This window comes from Oreochromis aureus, linkage group 3, assembly GCF_013358895.1.
Source record: "Oreochromis aureus strain Israel breed Guangdong linkage group 3, ZZ_aureus, whole genome shotgun sequence".
Classification (NCBI taxonomy): Eukaryota; Metazoa; Chordata; class Actinopteri; order Cichliformes; family Cichlidae; genus Oreochromis; species Oreochromis aureus.
Genome location: NC_052944.1, coordinates 96,612,461 through 96,632,849, shown reverse-complemented (window position 1 = coordinate 96,632,849; position 20,389 = coordinate 96,612,461).

The following is a 20,389-nucleotide window of genomic DNA, read 5'->3' as shown; positions in this document are numbered from 1 at the left end:
ACTCCTAACACCCACCAACTGCTCTAAACTGGAAATTAAAATCGTATGATCCACTGTATCAAAGGGAGCAGTTAAGTCTAAAAGCACGATAATAACACAGTCATCTGATGCAGTTCCTAAAAAAAAATATTAAAAACTTTTTCCCGTGTTAATCACTTCATTATGGAGCCAATCTAGTTAACATGTAATGCTTCTCTAAAACCCTGTGAGACAATCTTCTTTAACATTAGTACATATTAACCCCACATCTTCCCTGTTTTTTGATTGCTGAATCATGTTGGCCTGACAGTATTGCGGTAACAATGTCTCCTCTGTTTAGGAGAGGGCAGCAGGGTCACATCATCACTGACATCACCTGTATTTGCACTACAGCCATTCCCTTCACTGACCTTTGCTTTCCTTCTTTTCCATCAGGTTGTGCAAAACTGAAACAGGTATTAAATTTTTATTAAAAATGATGCTTTACACAGAAATGTATTGTTACCCGCCTGTGTAAATCTTTCGTCTGAGCATGGGGTCAAAGTTCAGGACAGAAATGCAGCAACAGACATTTGACTGATTTGTGTTGTGACAGCTAGTTTTTTCTTTTATACAAATAAATGCTCATCACACACAGAAGAAATGCACAGAACCTACACTTATTAACAAATATCAGTGGATACAAGAAAAATGGTATAAACACAAACATTAGCAGCCTTAGCGTTTCTGTTCTGAATCTCTAATCTCTCACAGATATTCATCAAACCATATCCTCTATCAGCTTTCAACTGCCAAAGAACATGAATACAAACAAATGATGAAGTATCCATGAAAGGAAGAGGACTCCCTTACTACATTTATTTATATTATCTGTATAGCACTTTACACCTTTGACTTTAATAATAGCACCTTATCAAGCACTTTAGTTAGCATTGCACTTTAAGCATGGATTTGCGCAGTAAAACACTTGCACACAAGAAGTTTAATTATTTATTGACTATTTATTGGGAATTTTAAAATCAGTTGGTAGCCTTGTTTCAGATCCTGCACAGCTGCTCCTCATCAAGGAATGTGGTGGTTGTCTGCCAGGAGAGAAGAAGGGTGATTGAGATTGTGATTAAGAGTTACCAGTAAGGAAAACTAATGCATACGTGCATGTGAGAAATGTAGGAATAAAGTGGTGCAAAATAATTGTTTGTAAGATAATGATTACTCACCTTTCTTGCCTGTGTCCTCTTCAAGGTGTTTGGGCAAATGTTTCCCCAGGGGTCCAGACACCATTTAAAGGTTCCAGGAGAGACCATGGGTAAAGAGAGTGTGGTGAATCTTTTTGTGCTTGGGGTTTCTGGGTTTGTATAATATTGGGTTTGGTGTAAAATTAAAGTGTGAAATATTTATTAATATGAAAATGTATTTATGTATTTATTCTAATTGATATATTGTAAACTGTGGTGGAAGGTTGGGATTTAAGAATTTACCTGAGAGTGAAATGATGGTTTAGTCTGTGACAGCTCAACATATTTAAGGCTGCCAGTTGTCGTTAGAGAGGGTTGTGCTATATTGTGCTGTGAAGAAGCTCGAGGAGTTAGTTGTTGTGTGGAGAGCTGTATAGCACATAAATACTTTTGTTCCACTACACTGGCCTTGGTCCATCTCACTGTGTTTCCAGCCGCTAAGGGCCGCCCTGTTACAATCCACTTCAAGGAAAGTGGAAAAGCCTTTGTTAGCTGCTGTTTGTAGCTAGCAGAGTCTAACAGAGGCTAATATCAACGCTAACCAACAGTTTAGCATATTGTCAACAGCTCACCTCAGCATGGCTGTAATCGGTCAGAAGTGAGCTTTATTAACTTGTACTGGACTCCATTCACAAGGTTTTACACCCTCTTTGAGATTAAATAAAAGTGGACATTTCTCAGCTACAGCATTGACAGCTGAGGTAAACAGTGGACCAACAGCTTATCCACAAAATGGGAAAAACTCCACAGTCCACACGGTAGTAAAAACTGTAATCATGCATACATGCTTTTGTCACACCTGACCATTTTGTACAATATAATTGAATTTTTGGATTTAAAAATGTAGCAGAAGTGAACAAGCAACATTCATGATGAGGCTGATCAACGCTGGAGGGGGAAAAAATGTGATTTCCTGTCAAAAGCGTTTTGGGTTTTTTTGTTGTTTTTTTTTACAAATTATGTTTTCTAACAGCTAAAGCAGGGGTGGGCAACTCCAGGCCTCAAGTGTCCTGCGTGCTTGATCCAACACAGCTGATTTAAATGGCTAAATTACCTCCTCGGCATGTCTTGCAGTTCTCCAGAGGCCTGTAATGAACTAATCATTTGATTCCAGTGTGTTGACCCAGAGTATTTTTATACAAAAAACAAGTAATTAAAAAATTATATGGATACTTTTAGTTTTACAAGCTTAATTGGTTATGTAAAATTATGATTTCACAGACATTTATTTTTTCCACAGACATTTCTTTTTTGTGTGGAATAAATGTGATTTCCTGTCAATAGATTTTTAACAAATTGTGTTTTTTATGATGTCCTGCAGGTTTTAGATGTGTCCTTGATCTATCACAGCTGGTTTAAATGGCTAAATTACCTCCTCAGCATGTGTTGAAGTTCTCCAGAGGCCTGGTAATGAACTAATCATTTGATTCAGCTGTGTAGACCCACGTAAGATCAAAAATCTCCAGGACACCGGCCCTCGAGGCCTGAAGTTCCCCACCCCTGACTTACAGCATGCTGACTCTGCCTTCCTGAATCAAGCAGAGAGGCTGTTCTGTTGGGTCACTCCAGCCACCAGCTCAAATCAAACAAGAGTAACAAACTTTCAGAACTTATGACAAAGTCGTGCCTCAGCAGCTGGTTTGAAGCTGGAGCTCTGTGCTGAGTGACACAGCATGCTGAACAATCATCAGGACAACACTGCAGAACTCATCATCATCAGATCAATACTCATCAGCAGAAATAAACCTGAATCCAAACAAACGTTTCTTCTGTGAGCTGTGTGATGTCAGCGCTGACCAGCAGAGGGCGTCAGAGTCACATGATTGAAAACAAAGCCTGTGATGTTTTTTGTCATGCTGTGATTTTCTACGTTTGTTTAAAGAATTAAAAAGCTTCACTCTTCTATCACTTTATTCACACTCACAGCCTCCTCATCTCCATCCCTGTTGTCTCTTCTTGCCTCCTCTCTTCTGTTGTCTCCTTGTGTCCTGCCTTAATTTTTTTTAAAATTAGCTTCCTTATTTCTGTTCCCTCTTGATGCCCCCTTCTCTTCTTCCCCACTCTCACATCCTTACTTCTTGTCTCCAGTCTCCTTGTTCCTTACTTCTTTACTCTTTTTACCCTTTTCTTCTTTCAGTTCATCTCCTGCCTCCATGTTTTTCCTTGTCTCAAAGTTTCCTTCACCCTTGACTCCTGCTTCATTACCTCCTCTCTCCTTGTCTCCTCAATAATTTCACTCTTCTATATTCTCTTCTTTTCTGTCTCCTCCATGTGTCTCCTTGATTCCTGCCTCAATGTTTCCTCCTCCCTTGTCTGTGAGGTTGCATGAAGGTGAAACATGTTCAACACAAACTGATTCTTCACACACATCTGGTGTAAATGTGTGTGTGTTGATGAAGTGTGAAATTCACAGCAGCCTAATTGAATTAGACACACACTCGTTTATCCAGCCTGACGAGATCTTTTCCAACAGATGTGAGCAGATGTGCGTGTGTGTGCGTGCGTGCGTGCATGCGTGCGTGCGTGCGTGTGTGCGTGTGTGTGTGTGAATAGTGCATTTGAATCAGCAGCATCTTCTTTACACATTTAAAGTGTAATTCTGACCTCTGTTGATGAAGCTCTCTCACACACGTGTACAGAGTTTCCTTCTCAGCTGTTTCTGACCTCAGTTTAGGCTCAACACAGGGTCAAAGGTCAGCCCTCACATGCTGCACTTTAAACACAGTCCTGAGTTTCCTGTGAGAATCAGAGATGTCGATCACTGAGTTTGTCTGTGTGTGTGTACCTTGTTTACACATCTTTGTGGGGACCAGAAATTGGAATGTTTTATACTTGTGGGGACCAGCAGCTCTATGGGGACAAAAGTGCCCGTCCTCAAAAGTTTGAAGGCATTTTTGTGGCTCAAAATGTGGTTTTAGTGTCAGGGTTACAGTTAGGTCATGGGTATGTTTAGGCATTCATCTCTGATGGATACGTTTAGGATAAGTTTGTAGGGAGAGCATTATGTCAATTGATGTCCTGCTAAGATGTGAAAATAAGTGTGTGTGTGTGTGTGTGTGTGTGTGTGTGTGTGTGTGTGTGTGTGTGTGAACAGTAATTTGTCCTAATCTATGTCTGCGAGTCAGGTCTGTGTTTCATCAGGACCCATGTGTTCTGCAGGACCATCGCTTAGGTCCGTCAGGTTTAAGAGGACAGGCTCTGCTTCTCGCTTCCTGTCACAGACGTCCTGTAGGTTATGTTAAACATGTGCACACTGCTCTGTTAGTGTCCTCACTGTGTACACTAACCCTGTAAACATGAAGACTTCTTTTTCTTTGGCTTTTCTAACAAGCTGATGTCACTACTGATAAGACAGCGTCAGCAGGAAAATACTTCCCGTGTCACCTTCAGTGTTTACAGGGACCCTGATCTGAGCCGGACCATGAAGCGTTTCAGTGAATCTGAATATGTTTCAGAAGTGAACACACACACACTCAGTCCTCATCTAAAGTCCTTTAGTTCATTCAACCGTGAAGCACAAACACTTCCTCTCTGCACCACACACACACACACACACAGGTATTCATGTGTGTGCGTTTGATGCAGAGAAAGCAGGAAGTGGTTCGACACACTTCATATATCAGAGAGTGTGTCCATGAGGGATGCTCATTGTGTCTACACCACATACACACAGCTGTTTCACCACTTCAGAGGACTTCACACTCACTTCCAGAAAACTCAAACAAAAATCAAACCTGACATTTTAAACTCTTATGAGGACTTTAAATATGAGTGTCTGAACAGATATATGTCCCCACATTAATAGGAAAACAAGCACATGCACACACATTTTTCAGGGTCGTCTGGTTCAGACTTCAGATAATCACCCAACATTTACCATCAACTACAGCCCCTCATATGTGTGTGTTCTGTGCAGCAGAGACCTTCACGGGTTTGCTGACCTGGTTTCAGGGTTAGAGTCCCAGCAGTGAGTGACCTCGCAAGCACAGCAGTGTGTGTGTGTGTGTGTGTGTGTGTGTGTGTGTGTGAGTGTGTGCTTCACAGGAAGTCCTTGTCAGAATAAAAGTTTAAACGTGAGAGCGTGCTGCTGTTGGACTTCCTGAGAGCTGCAGGTCAGAGAGTAAAGGATGATTTCCTGTCATTCTTTTTAAAGTCACGCTGGTGTGAGCGTTAATAAATGCTGCTGAGGTTAAACTCACGCCTGCAGATTATCTGCTCGTCTGCAAAAGCTCCTCTTTTGTTTTCCTAACAGTTTGTTGCTCACAGGATGTTTTCATGCCTGCAGTTTGTTAATTTGGTCTGAAAACTTCACACACTAAAAACAAACGAACAAACTTTAGACCACATGAGAGCTCCGACTTCCTGCTCAGGTGTTATGGATCAAAACCTGAATCATGGTGTGACAAACGTGAGTGTGATCATGTTATCGCTCTGGGTTCTTTATTAATTTTGATTTGCACACATCAAATCAAAGTTCATTCAAAGCACCTGTGATTAATTTATTCTGTATCCATGGGGACCTGACTAAATACTGACCTACAAGCTGCTTTGCAACCCATCTCCAGCCCATCTCCTCCGTTTCATGCTCTGACTTAATGTCAAAGCTCTATCCTTTTTGGTTTTCCATGTAAAAAACAAATGAAATTCCCAGAGTGACACCGCCACACTGAAAATCTGCACGTCTCCATGTGAAACAACAATGCTGTTTTAAATAAAGAGCTCCTATTCTGGGCCTGTAGCACAGTTTGTTGGCCTCTCAGCATCAGCAGAGCTCCCTCGTTGTTCCACACATCCGTCCTCTGTCACTAAGCTGGGATCTGATTACATCAGACAGGAACATCCTCCAGTTTGCTGCTCTGCTGCTTCCCTGCACAATGCACACCTGGCAACAGGTGAGATCATGTTCCCATCAGCCATCCAGGTCACGGCGGTCTCCAGAGCTTGAAAACAAAGGCGACTGGATTTCTTCGCGTCTCGTCCAGTTGAAGTTCTCACTGTGAAAACTGCAGAGATCCTGGTGGTAACAGTGGGTGTGTCCCCTCTATAGAAACTCCTTAGGGTCACAAACCCAAACAGCACAGGAGAGCCCCGTCAACAGCACCACACTCACCTGTACACCTGTGGTTAAAGATCAAAGGTCACTCACTGAGGATGTAAATGTTCACATTTTGGACGTAGAGAGTAGTAACAGAAGCCATCAGTGGACAGAGGTCATGGTTTCCCACACCATTCAATTCAATTCAGTTCAATTCATTTTTATTATACAGCAACAAATCACAACAAAAGTCGCCTCAAGGCGCTTTATATTGTACAGTATACCCTATAATAATAGATACAGAGAAAAACCCAACAATCATGTGACCCCCTATGAGCAAGCACTTTGGTGACAGTGGGAAGGAAAAACTCCCTTTTAACAGGAAGAAACCTCCAGCAGAACCAGGCTCAGGGAGGGGCGGGGCCATCTGCTGCGACCGGTTGGGGTGAGAGAAGCGGTCAGCCCCCACAGTGCAGTCTTGACATCCAGTTACAGGTGCTTCAGCACCTACTCACACCTGTGCATAGGTGGTCTGATTCAGTCACATGACTGTGGGGCGGGGCATGGTCTCACACTAGTGAAGCAGGAAGTCAAAAATTCAGGGGTCCTCGTGGAAACGTCCGTGTGAGCGTAAGTCATGGAGGTCCTAACTCATAAAGTTCATGTCTCCTCCTCAGGACTCATGAATTGCACATGCTTGGTGTGAGCTCTGTCTGATCCTCACGCTGTGTTTTACCTCTGACCGGCAGCCAATCAGATTCCACCTGAAGCCGAGGCTTTAATATGAGATTTGATAAAATTTTAAACTACAGAGGAGCATTTGTTTTACTCACCCAGACTCAAACTGGCTGCAGACTCATCCACCCCACCTCATGAGACGCACCAAACATCTGTGTGTGTGTGTGTGTGTGTGTGTGTGTGTGTGTGTGTGTGTGTGTGTGTGTCGGTATTAGTCGGAGCTCTCAGCAGTCGCTGAACAGTTTAAAATAATATTAGTGCAGCTAACGACAAACACACACTCGAGTCGTTTCATGGATGATTAAAAATAATGCTGAGAGAGCGAGACCAGCTGCACGCGATAGAATAGAATAGAATAGAATAGAATAGAATAGAATAGAATAGAATAGAATAGATGAAGCATACGTTCTTCCATCTTTGGACGTTTTTTGGACACAAAGCAGACACGTCCACGTGAGTCAGGTTTCATTATTTAAAATCAGCATTTGTTACACACACACACACCGAGCTGCTGCTCATCACACAGGATGATCAACACACAGTAACACAAAGGGCATGAAATGATCTGAAACAGGCAAAAAGTAACTGCTAAAAAAAAAACTGAAGATACACAACAGTGACACAGGCAGTGAAGAAAAGGGAGAAAAAACACAAAGACAAAACAAACACAGAGACAGAGCATGACCATAAATGAACAGGGAGATGTAAAAAGATATAACAATAAGAACAAAGATAAAAACCTGCAGAGTCAGACATGCAGTCAATCCCAGTTACACACAGGATGACCACAAACTGACAAAAACACCACAAAGAGACAAAAACATGACAAATACACGAGAAACACCAACAAACAAAAGAAAAACCCACAAAATATAAAATAATTATAAGAAATGTGACGACAGAAACAAGTTCCACAGTCAAACACAACAAATGTTGTCAAAGTCGCTTGATGACTGAGGCTGAAGATACACAAGCTCAGAATGAGGTCATTGTGATGACATCACTTTCCGATGTCATCAAACAAACGAACAACAAGATTTGAACCAAAGTACACAAAACAATAGCGACACTACAGGACAGATCAGGCTAATTCCTGGATTCTTCACTGAGTGTGGAAACTCAGCTTGGTCTAATCGACTGACGTGTGTGTGTGTGTGTGTGTGTGTGTCCTCAGCCTGCTGCCAGTTTGGTTTCTGTAATAACAGAAAAACACGGAGCTGTCTGTCACCATCAGACCTCCAACTTTAACCCCCTCCTCTCTCTCTCCCTTCATTCGTTTTGTAACTCGTCCCAGATGTGGGCGGAGCAAAGAAGGAACATGAGATGGAGGTGACACGTGTAAACCCGCTCAGTCCTGCAAAGTGTGTGTGTGTCTGAAACCTGAGCCCTATCAGTGATTGATCGTGTGATCAAATCAATATTTCATGTGGACACGCTCTTTGTTTCACTGATTTTAAATCATGTGATGATTGCTATGGCAACCATCATCAGGTCAACAACACTGTAAACTTTCTCAGTTCAGATCCACACATCACCTCTGATGTCATGACATTGAACATTGTGTGAGGGGCGGGGCACACCTGCACAGGTGTTGAGCCTGACGCTACAGGTCTGTAGCATCTGATATCCAACATCAGTGTGTGTGTCATGTGTGTTAGCATCACCTGGACTCAGGATTATAGACCATAAAACACAAACTCCTGCAAAGATTTGATACAGACAGATGTGTCACATGACAGCACACACAGCAGCTAGGGAGGAGGAAGAGGCATGCTCATTAAAATCTGGTCCAAACAACACACAGGAAGTGACCTGACAAGCTCTTTTACTGTGAAAATATTTTCCCTTGTGTGGGCTGGTGTATGAGCGGAGACCCTGTGAGCCCTGAAGTCTCTGCTGGTCATTATTTGTTGGATCCCAGGAGTTTGTAGCTCGGCTGGTTGGGCTTCAGATCCAGCTGCAGGGATTTCATTCTGCTCGTCACAGTGACGAGTCTGCATGTTTAAGCTGGTGAATATTTTTTATACTTTTTACTTCGTTATAAAAATAAGCATATTTTAAAGGTCCAGAGTCACGTTTGATCCCCTTGAGTTTCAGGTTTGCATTGCTGTGCTGAATCATGTCCTGTGTTACAAGCACAAACTGCACAGTTAAACATTAAAGTTCATATAAAAATAAAAATAAAAAAAGACCCAAAGACACTTTTTAAACATGATTTTTTTCATTTTAGTGTTTCACATTTCCAGCAATTGAACAAACTTGGGTAAGAAACTGGATGAATCCCAGATTTGTCATTAAAATATTAAGTAAACCTTCAGGTTCGACTCTTCTTTGAAATAAAAGCTTGTTTTGATGCCATCAGCTTGTTGTGGCCTCTGAGCTGAAGGTCGGGCTTCAGTCGACTCCTCGGCTGATCTCGGGTCAGAGTGTAAACACTGATTTATAAATCAGAGCGACGAGTCAGCGAACACGCGTTTCATAGCTTTCCACTGGACTCTGTGTCGGCGTGCTGAAAGGCATGATGGGAGACGTAGGAAGCCCCAACCTGGACCCGGAGCAGGTCAGCAGACAGCACAGCGACATCACTTCCTCTCTGAACAACGGCAGGAATGTGGCAGCAGGGAGGAGCACAGGAACAGGAAGAGGAGCCTCCTCCCGCAGCGGCAGGGAGGGGTCAGAGGTCGCACGCTGGTATCAGGGGCTCACCTTTCAGGCGTTACCATGGAGACCACACGGAGCCCAAAGTGCTTCCAGCTGCGAGAGCGAGTTTGTCTTTCTGCCAATTCTGTGAGTTTGAGTTCATCTGAACGTGGAAATAAGTCAACGCTGTAAACACCCCCTCCCACACACACACACACACACACACACGGTCGGTCCTCTGGGGCCGCCCCTCCTCGCTGAGACCACCAGGAGAGGCAAACGTCACAGATACCGTGCAGAGGCGATCAATTAGACGATCTGCTGGATGGAAGAAACATTCGGAGGCTCAATAACGCCTCAATTACCGAGCGGACACTGGGGAGCTCATTTCCAGCCCACTGAGGGTCCGAGTCCGAGCTCTGGAAACTCCATCACGCCTTCACAGCTCCTTCAGACTCCACAGCGTTTCACTTATTTCATTATTTACAGTTAAATCCACCTACATGTAGTTTTCTTTAACACTTTCCACTCCTCCAATCAGAAACAAGAGCTGAACTTCCTCTGCGTGTCCTCAGTTCGACTCGTCTTCCTGCTCGTGGAACAGGACCGTCTGAAGTTTTAACCTGAACAACTGATTTTTTTCTTCTGTTGTTTAAAGTTTAAATGTTGACTCTAAACTTACATCCAATCAAACGTCAGCTGTTGTTCTCGTAAAGCTGCTGCTGGCTGACACACCTGACAGCAGTCAGTGCGTCATGTGTCGACACACTGAATATATTTGTTTTACGCTCACTGATGAACAGCTACAAATAACAATAATAACACATGTTAATGATCCTTATTTATCTGTGTGAAGCTCAGAAATTGAGAGAACGTCTAACATCAGCTCAGAAAACATTTAGTCTAAAAATAAAACCTCTTTTCAGCAGTAATCTGATTACTTACAGGTTTAACATGATTTATTCCTTTAGCAGTAAAACTCTGACTTGGAGACCTGAAACACAGGACTGCAGTTCTAGATAGAACCTTATTAATCCCTCGGGTAGTTTCCTCCGGGAAATTTAGTTTTATCCAAGTTTTTTTCTCTTATTAAATTTTAGAATTAAAATAATTAAAAATGTTCACATTTTAAATGTATGTTTACTAATAACACTGATCCACTAGCAGTACTAGCATCCACAGACTTAGTCTGCAGCAGGTTAGCTATGAAGCTATTGTCACATACAGATCTGTGTGAGTCCTCAGTTTAGACGAGCTCACACAAAATACTAAAAACTGCCTGAATTAACCATGAACTACAACATGAAACATTTATTAACACACTCACAAACAACTAGCTCACATCATAACCTGTGTATTTATAATTCAACAGATCCAACACTTTGTTATTAATTCACTAACAGCTCCTAAGTAACCTGTTTGTACGTGTAACAGTTTATTTACAAATACTTAATGAATATAAAGTAAATGTCAATAAACATGTTATACATGAGCTTATTTATATCTATGTCTATAAATGACGGGTTAAGTAATGGTTTATGAAGGATGAGTTAAGTAGCTAATACGTTACTAATGTTTAATAGTGACTTTGAGGAGCTGATCAATGAAGAAAATGAGAGAGGATGATGGAGGACAGGTGGTGAACCAGGAAGTGATGTGATTAGTAATGAGGAGGTGATGCCAGCTGTGCGGAGGATGAAGAGGGGAACAGTGGTGGGTCTAGATAACGTACCTGTGCAGGTGCAGAGAGGTCAAGGAGAGAGGGTGGTGCACTTTCTAACCACACTATTAAACAGAATCATTGAGAGTGAGAGGGTGGTGAGTGATGTTAAAGAACAGTGATGTGCAGAGCTGTGGGAACTACAGAAGGATTTAAAGGATTTAAAGCAGAAACAAACCTGATTTGGTTTCTGTGCCAAACTTCCTCCTTCAGAACAACCAGACAGGAAGTGATTTGTTTTTTATAACTCACCTGTTTAACATGTATTTTGGCTTAAAGTTAATTAGGGGGCGTGACCTCTATGTGGACTTCATGTGGATATTTAAACATCCCTGACGTGCAGGCATCTGTGTGATGGAGTCTGTGGATGTAGCTGATAACTGAGCGCTCCACCCTGTCCTTCAAGTATGGTGCTTTAACATGGCAACAACCAAAAAGCTTTAAAATGTGGATCAGTGATGTCAGTCTTTGAAGGGCTGATGGTTCAACAGCAGGCAGCCAGCGCTGGTGTGTGAATGCTCAATAAGCACCGTGTTGGAAGAAGCTCTGTTCAAACCATCACCATGAGCTCACACACAGTAAAAATGTGATATTTTTATGCTTTTTCACTCTCACATCAGTGAAGGTGAATTCCTGCAGCTTCAGCCTGAGCGTCTGCCTCTGATTATTTGTGGTTTTCAGGCCTGACGCTGGCTGGCGTCTACTGAGGACTTCACAGAGAGCCCAGCGGAGACAAACAAAGGTGCAGGACAAAGAAATGTGTGGTTTCATAGAACAACAGCTGAGAGGATGTGGTGAGAAACACCGACAGAGCTCAGAGCTGAGCACTGAGTTTAGTCTGATCGGTGTTACTTTTTGTGTTCACAACTAAAACACGTCCACTCCCACTGTCGGAGGGTTTCGAGCATCTTTAGCGTGATTCTGATGACACATGTTTCTGTTTTTAGGCTCAGCCGAGTGGAGCCAGAGTGTTTACCCTGCCTGACGTATGGCGGTTTGTTTCCTGAGAGAGTCGGTCCTGTCTGTCTGTCTGTCTGTGGCTCGGAGGAAGAGCGAGTCAGGAAACCGCACACAAACACACCGACACTCACACAGTCTTTGTTTCCTGTCTAAATAAAGGTGGTTGCTGAGGTTTTGTGGCAGCCGGAGGCTCTGTTGTTCTGATCCATCCTTCAGTTTCGTCTCCCTGTCGCATTCCTGTCTCTGTTATAGAGAGCCGAAGTGAAACCACCACTTCAAATAGACCTCACAATAACACACTGATAGAAATCAGCCCTGAGACGATTCTGCGTGTTTTTCGTAGAAGAAACAGAATCGCTGTGTGTGTTTGTTCAGAGAAACATTTTTATTCTGGGAGTCCACTCGAGGAGCTGTCCATGACTCACACTTTCAAACTAGATCCTCGTTTATCTCACAGGCCATCCGGGTCGTTCTCATTCCCGGGCCTCACAGTTACAAGTGTCCTTTACTTTAAACCTGACCTTTAGGACCCTTAAAAGGCCTCACTGATGCTCTCACTGATGTTGCATGGCATGCACTTTTCAACTTAACACCACAAAATCTAAAAATCTCTTAAATTAAACCAACACTCTTCCCTTTTTATTATGATAAATCAAATATCACTGTTTCCATACTGGTTTCACATGAGCACAAGGCTGGCTGCTCTCCGCTGGCTTCCTTTACCATTCACATTTGATTTGGAGACAACTCGTAATAGAAGAAATGTTCACCTCATCCTTTTAAAGGGGGTCCAGACTTGAATCTGTATAAAAGAGACAAACCACCTCGTTCACTCACAGTTTCTCTGGGTATCAGTTTGATTAAATTATCACATCATATAAGAGTTTACTCGCTGAGTCTGATAACCTTACCTCCACTTCAAAGAAATCTTCAGTAACATTAGCTAACAGCAACTAATAAGATCTAACAGATGTTAACAGCAGGTAACAGAGATAATCAGAGGTTAACATTGGCTATTGAAGACTAACAGTAGCTAATAGAGGTTAATGATGGCTAACCACAGCTAACAGAAATGGTCATAGGTTAACAATAGCCAAAAGGAGCTAACTGAATGATGGCAGGTGAAGTAAAACGTGGACCTCAGCTGTATATGTGGGTGTCCAAATTCATGGGCTGCATCCTCTTGAGGCACATTTGTAGGCAGATTACATCACAGCGACGAGACGAAGGCTGTCCAAATTCGTAGACTCCTCTGAATCCAGCCTACAAATGCGTCCTCCTTTTCCCCGAATTTGAAGGATGGGTCGGGTGTGTCCTTCGTATCCTTCCACCATATCCCAGAATTCATAGCCCAGCCAATTCCAGTTTCCAACAATGGCGGCAGCTACTAAGTTTTAATATTACTCTTATTACTCTTTCTGGGTCACAAAATAAATTTTTAAGATATTTTCAGGCGAGCATGTGGGTGTGTAAACTTCAAATATCTGCTCAGTTTATCAAGATATCACATATTTGCAAAAGTGCTTCCGACGTTTTCGGAGACATCTATTACCCACCACCTCGATAGCTAGCTGTGGTGATAACAGCGAACTGCCCGCACATTGTTTTTACCCCCCCCCGACACCTTCACTGCTCAGGTTACACATGATATATAAGTCACTTAGATAACTTAAAAATGTTTTTGTTTGGCTTTTTTCAGCGTTTTATTTGTTCCTGAGTAAATCGGTTTGACGTAGGCTACGTTCACACTGCAGGCAAAAGCGCATCAAATCCGATTTTTTCGCCCCTATGCGACCCATATCCGATCTTGGTATGACAGTGTGAACGGCACAAATCCGATATTTTCAAATCCGATCTGGGTCACTTTCGTATGTGGTACTGAATCCGATACATATCCGATGTTTTAGAAAGCGACTGCTGTTTGAACGGTCATGTCGCATTAAATCCGTCCTTTACGTCACTGACACAAGACAGACGCCAATTATCAGCGCCGGAGAAGCGCCCGAGAAGACATCGCAAACGCTTCCTGGCCATCCAGTGTAGATGTCAGTGAAACTGTTGGGAAGACAACGTTGGAGAAACGTGAACATTTTATTTGTACTGTATAATCTGCAGATTCTGACAGAAATCTGCAACTATCCTTTGAAGCACTGCTCCTCTAAAACAGCAATAAGGATAATTATTAGGTTATTTACATATTATGTAAATAACAGAATAACTTAAAGCAAAAATTGGGAAACGGAAAGTCCGAAGTCTTTATATTAAGGGCCATCAGTCAAACAATATTGTTTGCTTTGGGTCTAAACAGAGCACGTTGTGTGTGACATCTTCTTTTGCGCATGCGAGCCGCTTTGAGCGTTCACACTGGAGAGCGTTTGCTGTCGCATTTTATTTGTAGTGTGAACAAGCAGACAAAAAAATCGGATTTGTTCAAAAAATCAGAATTGAGCATTAAGACCTGCAGTGTGAACGTAGCCTTAGATTAAAGTTATAGTTTTCACACAGCTGAATAAACGTCAAACTAAGTAATAAGTTACTGTTAAATGCTAATTTAAATATATTAAAATATGGTGTGCACAAGAATGTTTTTATACACACAGTGTATTGAACGGAGTAGAAATGTGCAGCTATTCTAGGGAACAGAGAGATAAAGATGCTCTAAAAATACAATAATCATTAAAGTTCACATTTCCTTTCTTCCTTCCATCTGACACTTTATCATACACTTTGCAATTTATATACTTTATTAATCAATAGAATAAATACCAAAGTTTTATTGTTCTAAATTGATTTAATCTGAACAGAAACTCTGACTCTAAAGGCTTGGTGTTTTCCAGAATGCCTTGCTGCAGGACTCTGTGCAGGAATTCAAAGCTCTAACCTCACTCTGGAGGATCGCCTGCACTCAAACGATGTGGATGTTGAGGTCAAATGTTTGGGTTTAAGTGGAACGGCCCTTTAATGTTTTTCTGTCTGAGCAGAGCAGAGGGGGTCAAAGGTCAGAGCTGATTTTGGCTCCTCTGATTGGCCTGTTCAGGCGGGAAATGGACTGTGTGCATTTATATGTGTGTGTGTGTGTGTGTGTGTGTTCTTGGCACAGTATTTATGAGCGCACACACCACAGGGAAATTCCATAAGTCACACACACATGTGCCTGCCTTTCTACCAGTGTGAGGACCATGGTTTGTTTAATTCTTTCCTGGGTCCTTCAGCCAGAGATGATGTGTTTGCGGACACACAGGTGTTTCATATAACTTAACTAAAAAGTCAAAGTGTGAATGTAGTTCAGCTGAGAGCACAAACATAATCCCTTTTACACTCCCAGAAACCACAACTAAAGCCACCAAAAACTCCAGATCTGCTAAACAGGAGAAAGGTACTCACACAGATACCAACGCCAGCCCACACACACCCATAAAAATATGCTGGATTTGGTTTATACATGTTATTGTTGGCCTGTGTGTGTGTGTGTGTGTGTGTGTGTGTGTGTGTGTGTGTGTGTGTGTGTGTGTGTGTGTGTGTGTGTGTTTAATGACCTGTTGGACAAAAGGAGTTGAAAAGTGCAAAAACAGTCACAGAGCCAGTGAGTGTATGTATGTGTGTGTAGGTGTGTGTGTATGCATGTGTGTGTTGAATCATGTAGATTTGAAGAACATCTGTTCGACACATGTAATGCTTGAAGATGGAGAGATGTTAAAATTCACTTTAGCTGCTTTTCACTCACTCAGTCTGACTCCTCCCATTATCTAAGGGATCCAAAAGAAGGAGGGGCCAAAGTCAAACCACCTACCGATCTGTTGGTGGTAGACTGGATGTTGATGCTCTGTTTTTTTTGGGGGGGGGGGTGAATGGCTTTGGGTCACATGCAGGATGAAGTGCGGGCAGCAGGAAGGAAACTGTTAGAGTACAACTGTTTACTAACAGTCTGTGTTTGCTGTAGCAAAGTGCTAGCAAGCTAAATATTATGGGTATCTAAATAGTATGGGGCTCAAACAATCAAACAATCAGCTGCACATTCAGTGGACATGTTAGCCTTCTGCCACCAAGAATGCTAAGTGATCCTAATTTATGGTCATCTATGAACTGTTAAAGCTTACATACAGGGAGTTTTATCCTGTCATGGTATTAAAATCCATCCATTATCTTGGCTTATCCAAAGTCGGGTCATGGTTGGCAATAGGCTAAGTAGATTATTCGAGACATCCTTCTCGATGACATCCTTCCCAGCTAGACTTTCCAGTTCCTCCTGGTGGGATCCTGAGGCATTCTTGGGCTAGAGAAGAAATACAGTCTCTCCAGCATGTTCTGGGTCTATGCTGGGGTTTCTTCCCTGTTGGGTGTGCTTGGAGCACCTCTAAAGAAAGCAGGAACCAGAAGGAACCAGATACCTGAACCGTTTTGTGACTTGCAGGAGATCTGATTCTACTACAAGATCCCTCCAGACATCAGCGCCCTCATCATAATCTGATTTGATCTAATCTCATTTGCATATCTGATTGATCTTTTTAATGTCTGAATTAGAAAGTTGAGATTCTGTTTGTGACTTTTTCGTTTGGGTTACATGATGAAATAAAAAGTATAAAAGATGTGAAGTGCCATAAAGCTGAGTTCTTTATAATGACCACCAGAGGGCAAAAATAGTGTGTAGATGTCTACAGCTCTGTGGTCTCAGTCACTAGTTTAAAAAACATAAAACACAGAGTCATATTTAGAAATTTTGGTCCCATTAGAGTAAAAGATGAGGGCTATTCTGGATGTGCTAACTGGCCAATGAGAGTGCAGTGATGGTGGCTACATCACTCTATGTGTTGGAGCCAAAGCTTAAGTGAACTTTACTGTTGGGATTACAGGCAGCAGTAGTATATAGTGATTGAGTGGAGAGTTTAAACAGAGCAATAAACTGGTTTGAGGTGAGCACAGACAAAGACTGGAAGGTTCTGCAGCACCACTGATGAGTGAGAGATGCTACAAGACAAAACCCCGCAGCCACACCCCGTTCACCCTGCTGCATCTAGAGAACAATGCCTCCAAGAAGAAAACAGCCTCAACAGTCCAACCTGGGACCTTTAAAATGTTACCCGAAGGTTCCCAGAACATGTGTGGAGAACATTTAGGGAGTGTTGTGTGCATAAATAACTGCTAATATAGTCAAATCTGTCTTTAGTGCGCTGCTGTTTGCTTCATACGTAGAGACTTGTTTACTTTATAATCACAGACTTGTAAATAATGATATTCTCCACCTCTGCCTGTGGCTCTGCCTTTCCTGTATTTGAAACTTTAAACTGACTCTGTGGAGTGATAAAGCGCCGAGCTTATTTGATGTGAGAGTGGACTTTCATTCCTGGCTCAGAATGTTAAACATTTATAAACATGCTTCTTATACAGAAATGAAGGATGTGTTTCTTCTTCTAAATCAAACTCTTGTGCAGGCAGCTCTCAGGTCAGAGCTCGTAAACTCTGTATCACAGTGCTCTCCTCTTGTGTGATAGTAAATCTTCATGGATGTTGTCTGTGTGAGAAAGTTCTTGGGTTTCTTTAAGGAGCATCCACCTCATGTTATCCCGTCCTAAGCTTCCAAACTGCCTCACATCTTCCCTCTTATTAAACTCTGATAACTACATTCACAGTTCAGTGAGTGCCTGCTGTCAGGTTTCTCCTCTGACCCTGGTAGCTCTGGTTTCAGGTTCTGCACATGCTTCAAATGAATACATTCACATAGCCTGCTTCCTTACCTCCGGACGTCTGTGACCTGAATTAACTGATCTGTGTTTCTGAAACAGTTTGTAATGATTCTGAGTGTTTGTGTTGTTCTGTTGCCTCCTCGTGTTGATCGTCCACCTTTAAGCTTTCTTTGCTCTCAGCTCTTTAACTTCTTAGTGCTCTTTGTTTGGGTTTTGAAGGATCAGCTTGTAATTAGCAGTGTTGGGTAAGTTACTTTAAATTAGTAACTTAGTTACATTACTAGTTACTTCTCTAAAAAAGTAACTCAGTTACTTCAAGTTACTCGTTACTTTCAAAGTAACTAGTTACTAGGGAAAGTAACTTTGGTTTTACTCAGAATTCTCTTGTTAATGTGTTGCTTCCGTAACTGGATACCAGCCAGACTGCCAGTCTTCTAGCTTGCTTACTTGCCACACGTGCACTGTGCCACCTACCAATAGAAAGGAAAAAATAATGTGCACATTTCCACGAGAGAAATCCCACGCCTGGACCGTCGTTGACCGCCGCCATGATTCTAGCCTGCTTTTTACATCCAACACAAAAACTGCAGTCGTGGTGCTTTTGATTGTACTCAGAACTTGGAAATTCTGCCTTCTGAATAGGAAGATGTAGGTAACACCAGACTGCAGATGAGCTGCATACAGAGCTGGACTGGGACAAAAAAATCGTCCCGGGCATTTTGACTAGAGACCGGCCCACCATTATAGGAAAAATCAAAGCCTTTGAATGAAAATAAACACTGTTGTGACAGTGATGTACACTGTTCTGATGGTATATATGTATCAATCTATCAATCGTTTGTTGTAAGACTCAGATAATTATTTTTTTAAAAGCGAGACATTTTAAATGAGAATAATAAAGAAAAGTATTTCCTTGTGCCCCCTTTCCTGTTAATGCTCTACCTGGCCCCTGGCAACACTTTGCTAGACCCGCCCCTGCACAGTTACCAGCTGTCAGCTACGTGAAAAGGATGCTGGTGTTATTTGTCTCTCAGAAACAGCTCATAACTTCCCTTCAACTCATTCATGTCACCTAAAAGGTAAACCTGTTTCTCCATCACCTGTTCAGCTCTGATGATTCAGTAAGGACATCTCCTGGTTTCATCTTCATGTTTCCCTCTCACCAGATAACCAAACCGATATCATGACCAGCAGCTTTACAGCTGTGGCTCCAGCAAACATCAGCTGATACTAGAAATTAATATTAAATAAATTCTAACAACAGCTGATCAAGCTTAAACGTGCTGCTGTTGTTTAACGCGACATCCGCTGGTTTCCTCTTTCTGGCGCAAAGTGGGCGATAAACAAACAAGAGAGAAAAGCCGATCAGCTGATCATTGATCAGTTTCGTGATTGAAGTAGAAACAGGAGAGGGAGGGGAGAGAATGAGAGAAGAAGAGGCAGCTGTGCAGCTTCAGCTTTGTGTCTTTTCATTGTAGCTGAAGTCCGGGACAAACTGTGTTCCTTTTCACCTCAGTACTAAACGCGTAATATTTTCTCTGAATACGAGGCGATTCTGTTTTTTACGGGACGGTTGGCAACTCTAATAATTAACCGTATGAACAAAATAAAGTTCAACATCAGTAACATAGCACCCACCCAGCTGTATAGAAACTCCGTCATGCTAGCTAGCACGCAGTACGAAAATGTCAGCATACCGAAAATAAACTCCACCTAAACTTGGTTTATATCTGACCCAGATAGACTGCAGGTCATAACTTCTTACCTGAAGTTCAGTTCACCTGACACGTGGACCGGCGGCCGCTTGGTCTCTCCTCTTGCCTCCTTTTCCTTCATCCACCTGCTGGCTTCCACCACTTGCTAATGTTATTGAATCTGTGGAAGCTCCGTGATATCCACCACACGAGTAATCGAGTAACGAGCCTATCTAAATCCCAGTAACGAGTAACGCTGCGTCCTGGTTTTTGCATAATAACTAGTTACCGTGCTCGTTACCACAATAATAACGTAGTTACTGTAACGCGTTACTTAATAACGCGTTAGTCCCAACACTGGTAATTAGATCATCGAAAAATGAAGTTTGTGAAGTGTCACATAAACAAAGCATTGACTTACTTCCTACCTCCCCGCGGTGCTGCTTGTCATTCAGCCAGACATGATTTATTTAAACAGATGAACACAATAAAGGCAGAAACTGTTCTGATCTCTTTATACCTTTTATTGACCATGTGTGAGATGGGTTTATCCAAATATCCCAGCTTCAGTTGTCTTCAATCAGTCAGAAACTGAAGGGCTAAAGGGTTTTTAAAGAGATGATCCTGAGTAACCACCATGGTTAGGGTCACCTTTACCCCTTTGGATGATTTGCTGTTGGTGGCCGTCAGCTATCACTGCGGGGTAT